The 8293-nt window shown below is 39.3% G+C and overlaps 1 pseudogene; it reads left to right on the top strand.

Moving 5' to 3' along the window:
* The first annotated feature begins 253 nt into the window (after positions 1 to 253).
* Positions 254 to 8093, top strand: LOC123596751 (annotated as a pseudogene).
* Positions 8094 to 8293: the final 200 nt, after the last annotated feature.

The following is an 8293-nucleotide window of genomic DNA, read 5'->3' as shown; positions in this document are numbered from 1 at the left end:
AGTCCCACTTCACATATGATGAAACTAAGCCAGACATATTAAATAACCTGCCTTGGGTCACCTGGTTCATATCAGAGTTGAGTTGCAGACCCAGAGAATCTGATTCTGATTCAAAATCCTAACGACTTGCAACATAATGCCAGTCACTGAATATTTATTTGGCATTGATCCAAAATGCAAGTGTACATCCTGACTGGTGAGTTTATAATTTAACAGATTTTTTTTTTTTTTCCAGGAGGAGAGAGATGTACAACTCTGACTTTCAGATATCAACAAATGCTCTATATAGAGGACCTGGGCACTGGGTCTTCTTATAAGAACCTACTTAGCACCTATTAGGGAGTCAGGGCTGTGCTGTGATCCATTTGGAGGACAATTAAAGAAGCATAAAGCAGTATTAAACCAGTACTCTGGATTGGAAGAGGAAGAAATGATTTTACTTGGATGTCATCCATTTTAATTCTTCTATTCAGGTAAGCTAGTGTAGGAAAGGGGGGAATGAATAAGAAGACAGCATAGGGAGGCATGTTATATTGCATGATTCCAAAGGTTGGGGAAGCGTCTTGTCCTCCAAAGATAGATTCTTTACTGACTTGTGGATGATTAATAGCCCACAGTCAGAGACACTCTTGCTTTAAGCTCTCTCGGCTGAAGATTGTGCTGCACATTAAAATGTCATGCCTCTGGGAGCGTTAACACTTTACTGCTAGCTTTCTTTTACTCTTTTCTCTGTAGGTTTTCGTTAGCTTCACTACAGAAAGCAAGTGAGGTAAAGGAAAAGAAGGAAAATCCATGATAGAGAGGAAAGAATGCTTTCACCAAAACTGAGCTGTGTCAAAGGCCAGTTGTACTCACTGGATAGTTTTATGAAAGTACAGATCAGCTATTTCCAAGCTGGTGTAGCTGTGGCCCACTGCCTGGGGCATGCCCTGGGGGATGTCAAGGGGTGCATCAAGCATTTCTGTAGGCCTGATAAATAATTTTCAGCCCTATGTGTGGCAGGGAGGGAAAAAATGGGATGTTACAAGTAGACTGAAGTTGGGGCAGATTACTCTGGGAGAGCAGGAAGAAAGAGACTTAATGGGACTTTTTAGATTAACCATAACACCCAGACTAGTAAAAAGAAGGGATTAAAGCTTCTATGTCCTGAAATAGAGATTTTCATTTTACCCTGACGCCAAAAACAGGTAGAGGGAAATCCTGCTTGCTATGGTGGAGGACCTTCCCGAGGAGGGAGGAAGGTTGTTGAAGGAGAGGTAGTGGAAATGGGAGAAATTCTTGGTTAAAAGAGAACAGATTCAAGCAAAATAGATTCAGGCTGGTTCTTGAGAGAGAGAGAGAAGAAATAATACCTGCTAAGGAGTGCTGGACAAAGGACAGAACAGAGATGTTTGCTATTCAGTTTTAAACTGCTTCCTTTGCTGTGGTGTGATTGCACCCTTCTGTACCCCGCAGATCTTGAATGAAAGCTGTATGTAGTGTACTGGTGATATTTTAGCAAGTGAAGAGGAGGGCACGTCCGTGCATGTGGTGATGGACTTAGATGGATGGACAGTGGCCGTGAAGGCAAAGTGAGAAGTGGAAAAAGGAGAATAGAGTCGGAAGGAAAAGCATCCTTCTCAGGAAACTTCAGAAACGTGGTGGGAGGGGCTGGACATTCTGCAGACACCTAAGATGAGGACCTGGAGAATTTTCTGGCCAACAAAGGAAAGGATGACCAGGGACTACAAAATATGGAGACACATTCAGGTGACCTGTGTGTATCCTATTTTTCAAATGTATGCAAATACAATTGTGCTTAATTACATATATACACACATATGAAAACATACATGTAAAATGTTATGTATATATAAAAACGTGATAAATATATAACATTACTGAATGCATAGGAGTTTGATCATTAAGTACTTTTTCTGAATCATGGACACCACAATTATGTAGGAGATGGCAACAGTTATTAATATTAAAAAGGAAAACACTTGAAAGGGACGAAAGGGAAGTCCTGCAAAATCTCCTTCAGAGTTTCTAAAACACCTACAAAAAAATCGATCCAGAAGAACTGGATTTAAAATCCATAAGAAGGTATGGTTTTCCCATGCAGAGGGTGGATTCTCCCACACTAACTTGCTATAATCATGTTTTTTCTCCGTACATGTGTTTTGAGAAACATTTCCTTTCACTTCCCCACTCCTATGGTGCTCTGGGCCTTGATGTTAACAAAAAATTGTCAGAGACAAGAAAAATGTATTAATCCACTCCTCTTGCTTTTGATTATTCCCCTTTTAATTTTAATACATGCATTTTCTTTCATAAATCGGGTATTTAACTGTGATTGTCATTTATTAACTTTTTGCCCCAATTACAACTATCCCATCAAGGGCAGGGTCTCTAAGGAAACAGTTGAGGGAGCATATATATATATATATATATATATATATATACTGCACACATGTGATGAATTATTCTGCAGGCTGAGAAATTAACTAAAAATGCATAATATGCTCTCAATTTAAACCTGGCAGGGGGTATTGTACTTTCATCCTCAAATTGGAATCATACTTCCTCCAGTGGGGCTTCTCCAGCTTTTAGCGTAGCCTATTAACAAGGAGAACTTGGTTCTTGGTGGTGCAATGACAACACTGGACTGGAGACAGAGCTCCAAGTATTTGAGCCAGGAAGCAGAGGTGATGATCGAGCTAATGGGAAAACCTTAGATTTTGCTTTTATCACCGAACAGGCATTCACAGGGCCTTAACAAAACCCACGATCAGTTCTGAATGTCGTTTTCACGATTAACACACTCCTTAAGATCTATAATTATTATTAGACACTTGGAGGGCACATTTCATTTCTCAAGAAGAAATTCCCTTTCTGTATGACTAAAGGTATCTGGGATGCATATTATTAAGATATGTATTAAGATGTGTAAGCATATTATTAAGTGCTCTTGATTTTTCTACTTTTTATTTCAAGGTGTGATTTCTCTATTTCTGCGAACTGTAACCGTTTTATTACTAGAGAGAAAGAGAGAGAGAGATACAAGAGAATGGGAAGATAAAGGAATGTGTAATTTATCAGTGGTAGGTCACTTAAGACCTTTTTAAAGTATGTCAATGAACTTTAAAAGTATATTTTTCTTAAGTAGAATCTAAAGCTCCTTGAGGGGGGTTAAACGTTGTTTGTTTCATATTCCTCTATCACAGTAATATCGCAGTAATGCTCCATCTTGGCTGCAGACTAGAAATATATTGGGAACCTTTGATCATCAGTGTTCAGGCCCCACCGCAGACCCATTAAGTCAGCATCTCTGGGGTGAGGTGTGGACAGGAGTCAGTTCTGAAAGCTCAGGTGATTCTAACATGCAGGCAGGCAGGAGAGATAGCAAATACTAGCTTATTGTCTTACGTAGAATAGGTGTCATTTGCTATTTAATAAGCTACTAAATCATTTTAATCACTACACACTTCCCATGAAAACAGGGAAAAATTCATAGATACAGTGCAGCTTTTCGGTAATAAATTATCATTAACCTATTTATTCCATGGTTAATTGGATAAATCTTGTGTTGAAAACAAGCAAACCAAAAAAGAAGAAAAAACCACTAAATTCTTTGGGTCTCTATTTCATCCTACTTGGGAAAAGTCCTTGAGATAATACAGATTGGAATCATGAGATGCCTATAGCTATATGACATGTTCCTGCCCTTTTACTTTAATACATAGTTTTTAATGAAAGGGGAACAAAAGGAATAGGGTGTTTCTTTGAATAGGGCATTTCTCAGAGTGGTCAGAATATGATCAAAGAACATTTTGTCATGATCAAAATTATAAAAATATAGTTCAAAGAGATATTAGTTTAAAAACAGTTGAAACCAATTTTTATATATGTCTAAAATTACCTTTGGCACAATAGATGTATTAAGAAAGTGCAAAACAGCATTCCTACTTTTTGTTTGCTTATGGACTCCTAAAGATTGGCCTTAGTTTCCTCACCTGACACATGAAAATATAGAACCACAAGCTTGATTATGAAAAGTAAATAGCATAATGGAAGAAAAACTGATTTGTAGATTGCAGCACAATATTCCAGTCTGTTGTAGTTTTCTTATTATTCGCTCTATTAACCTGAAATTGCATATGCAAATAAATATTATAGGACATGATATAAACATAATCATGAGTTATAGCTTTTATTAAGCAATTACTAAGTACTCAACTTCTTATTTAGTGCTTTATATAATCTCATTAAACCATCACTGCAACCCAGTGAGGAGAGTACCGTTATTGTCTCCAGTTTACAGGTTTGGAAACTGAGGTTTATCAGTTCCAAGCCTCCCAGCAATTTCAAGTGAAGGTTTCCTTCAAATCTGCAAATACTTAAATTCTTTCTGCAGAGACTGGTCTAAGAATCCATGTTGATTTGCTTCTCTTTATTTTCTCGGATAGTTTCATATCAGATGCCAATTCCATTTACATGTAGATGTGCAGTCAAAACACTGAGAGAAAGAATATGAAACTTCCTTTGTCCACCAGAGTGATACACATCAGGCATGCTGGCTTCTAGCTCAAGGTGAAAATCATTCTGTCCATGGCCTTTCCTTAAACTCCACCAGATCTTAAAAATGAATTAAATGCCTTCTTTTTATATGTCGATTATGTGATACACGTGTCATTTCAATTTAAAAGATAAACTTTAGATGTAAAGCTTCCTAATTCTCCAAAGGGTTTCAACTCATTTTCTTCTTGTATTTCATTTTTGGTGGAAGTATGATGATGTGGAAAAGGTTTATGTTAGATGTTGGAGTTCTGTGCATTTGTACTATGAAAGAAACTCTCAGGGGAAGGTCAGAGGGGGAAGGAGATGACCTGAATTGCTGTTCTGACGTATCCACCAGGCGCCCAGACCCATGTTAGAGTAGAGAGTGCATTTTGTCCAGACCCTGCATCATACCCAGCTCAATAGATAAGCAAACACCTTTGCCACCATGTGCTCTTCCCTTTACAATGCCATCCTTGCCTTGTCTCTGTCCCCCGATTCTAATGATCTTAGTGATGCTTTACCATTCTACAAAATTAGCAACCCACTGGCCTGCTTCTCAGGTGCAATGTATGAGAGAATCAACTGTGAAAAGCAAGAGAAATATATTCATTTTGATGCTGACTGGGCCCTTAGTTTTGGTTTCATTTTGGCTTATGTTTTATTTTAGTTACATTACCAAAACTTTTAAGGAATGCAGACTTTTACCTTTTAACTTCCAAACTCAAAGTGTCAGTACCAGGAACGGTTTCAGTAGACTTCCACAGTTTGTGGAGGATATCATGAAAAATAGTTTGCTTAAGTTTGCAAAAGCTTTGAGGACAGGACTGAGGATAGAACGATGATATTTGTTCAATCTTTTCCTATATCCTCTGTTGCAACCACACGAGGGCCCAGAAGCAGTATTGCGAACGGTCGACTTACTGGCATCGAGGGCAGCGATATGAAACAGTCAAGGTCTGCTCACTTTCTCCGGCATGAAGTCCAGAGATCTGACTATGTCTGTTTATCCGAAATGTTTTCCTAAGTGATTCATTGCTTTGAGTTTGTAAAGAACTGGGGTTTGGCGTGGAGGGTGTAAGTATTTAGGGGGGGATGGAATATCAACCACATGGGAGAAAAGCAGAGAATTTTGCTAAGCACTACAAACCATCACAAGCAATATGAATTTTGTTTCGATTGCACCGTGCATTCAAGCCTTACAAAATACAAACGTCCTCCGATGTACTGTGATTAGCTTACCATGTCTGTCTTCTGCACAGCCCCTTGGAGTCTGCTGGCTCTCAGCCCATGGCTTGACATCCCGAGTCTGAGACTTTTCCATCACACCAACTTAGTACTACTGAGTCTTCTGCTACCGTGTGTTGGTGTCACCACATTTACCACTGAACTCCATTAAAAGTCACTGCATTCGGGTGGAGAAAACGTAGTTTCCAGTTCTGGCCCTGTCTTTTCCTTAACTTGACACTTTGGACAAGTACCTTAACTTCTCTGTAGTTTAACAGTCTCACCAGTAACATATAAGGAATAGGGTCTTCTCGCAAGGTGAGGTTCCAAGGAGACCATGTGAAAAGCTCTTTGGAAATGCAAAGTGCTGTCTGTTTGCTCACCACCCTCTTACACCTCCACCGGTCTCCAGCCACTCAGCAGCCTTGGGGGAGCTTGTCTGTGGCAAAGCTAAATACCACATTCTCCATGTGGCCTGACCTCCAGGCAACAATTAAGATTTGTTGAGCTTTTTCATCATATTCTTCTTCTTTTCCAGAATCTTGGATTTCAGCAGAAAATGCCTTGACTAAGACTTTAGCTGACAGGCTGGAAATCCGAGCAGGAAAGATTATGTGAAAAAACCTAATGAAAACATACACATTTCTTCAAGGTGAATTAGAACAATTTATGCTTCCAAAGCTTCTATGGGTTCTTTTCTTTCCTTTATTATCCTTTATCTTTTTTCAGAAAAAAAGTCTTTAAAATATTTAAAATATCTTCTATATAAGAAATTATAATGAATAAACATATAGAAAATAAAAATATAAACATCCATGAAACCACCATACAGCTTAATAAAAAGAATGTCACCAGTGTACTGTCACTGGTGTATTAGAAGCGCCACAACCCCCCCGCCCCCGGCCCCCCATCCCTCCCAGAATGCTTCTTCCTAATCATAACTACTTGCTTTCCTTTCCCTCTTAGGGTTAACCACTATCCTAAATGTTCTGGTAATTGCTATCTTGGTCTGCTTTTTTTTTTTTTTTAATTTTTTTTTTCAACGTTTATTTATTTTTGGGACAGAGAGAGACAGAGCATGAACGGGGGAGGGGCAGAGAGAGAGGGAGACACAGAATCGGAAACAGGCTCCAGGCTCCGAGCCATCAGCCCAGAGCCTGACGCGGGGCTCGAACTCACGGACCGCAAGATCGTGACCTGGCTGAAGTCGGACGCTTAACCGACTGCGCCACCCAGGCGCCCCTCTGCTTTATAGTTTTACTATCCAACTATGCATCTCCAAATTAAATAATTTAGTGCTGACAATTCTTTTCAGGATTTTCTATAAAGGGAATCATAGCATGTATACATTCCTCTTGTCTTTTTTTTTTTTTTTGATTCAACATTATGTTTTAAAAAGTCATTCAGATTTATTCTTCCCTTTCCTGTTAGGTATGAGCAAGGGGAGGCAAGGCGAGGGGCGTGGATGCCAAATTTCCCGTTTTCTTTGTGCTGACAGTGCTACTGCAAAGATCATCGATGTTCCTAAAACCCAAAGGACTTTCTGTAAGAAGTGAGGAAAACATCAGCCTCACAAAGTGACCTAGTATGGGAAGGGCAAGGATTCACTGTATGCCCAGGGAAGGAGGCGCTGTGATCAGAAGCAGTGTGGCCAGGAGGAGCCAATTTTCCTGAAGAAGGCTGAAACCACAAAGAAGATTGTGCTGAGGCTTGAGTGTGTTGAACCTACCTTCGGGCCCAAGAGGATGCCAGCCGTTAAGAGATGTAAGCATTTTGAACTGGGAGGTTATAAGAAGAAAAAGGGTCAAGTGATCCAGTTCTAAGCTTTGGGATTCTTCTGTTCTGCTTTTGAGAGGAAGATGTTGACACTGTAGAAACATTATGTGTATGAAAATAAATACAGTGATATTTTTACTCAAAAATAAAAGTCATTCAGTTAGTTGCAGGTAGCTGTGGTTTATCAATGAACGTCTGCTGTTGAATAACATTCCACTTCTAAGTATACTGTACATTTCACGTATCGATATGCTGTTGATGGACATTTGGATTCTTTCCAGTTTGTGCCTACTAGGAACAATGATGTTTCTAGAAGTTCCTGCACTTGTCTTCATGTGCAACAGTCTCTCTCTTTTGCAGTGGCCATGCTCAGTGAAAGGTTGTGCACATCTTCAGCTTTATAAGATAAAGTCATACTATCTTCCAAAATAACAGTACTAATTGGCAATCTTACCAACTTTTGTCTTTTCTCTATATACGATTACTTGGACTTTTGCTTTTTTTTTTTTTTTTTTTTTTAATGCTTATTTAATTATTTTGAGAGAGAGAGAGAGAGGAAGAGAGAGAAAGAGTCCCAAGCAGGCCCGCACTGCCAGCACAGAGAGTCATGTGGGTCTTGAACTCACAAACCCTAAAATCGTGACCTGAGCTGAAATCAAGAATTAGATGCTTAACTGACTGAACCACGCAGGCGCCCCTGGACTTTTGCTTTTACCTTAGGCTAGACTTAGAAACCATTCCTGACTATGAT

The sequence above is a fragment of the Leopardus geoffroyi genome, chromosome C1 (assembly GCF_018350155.1).
Source record: "Leopardus geoffroyi isolate Oge1 chromosome C1, O.geoffroyi_Oge1_pat1.0, whole genome shotgun sequence".
Lineage (NCBI taxonomy): Eukaryota > Metazoa > Chordata > Mammalia > Carnivora > Felidae > Leopardus > Leopardus geoffroyi.
This window is presented reverse-complemented; position numbering and strand designations above follow the sequence as displayed.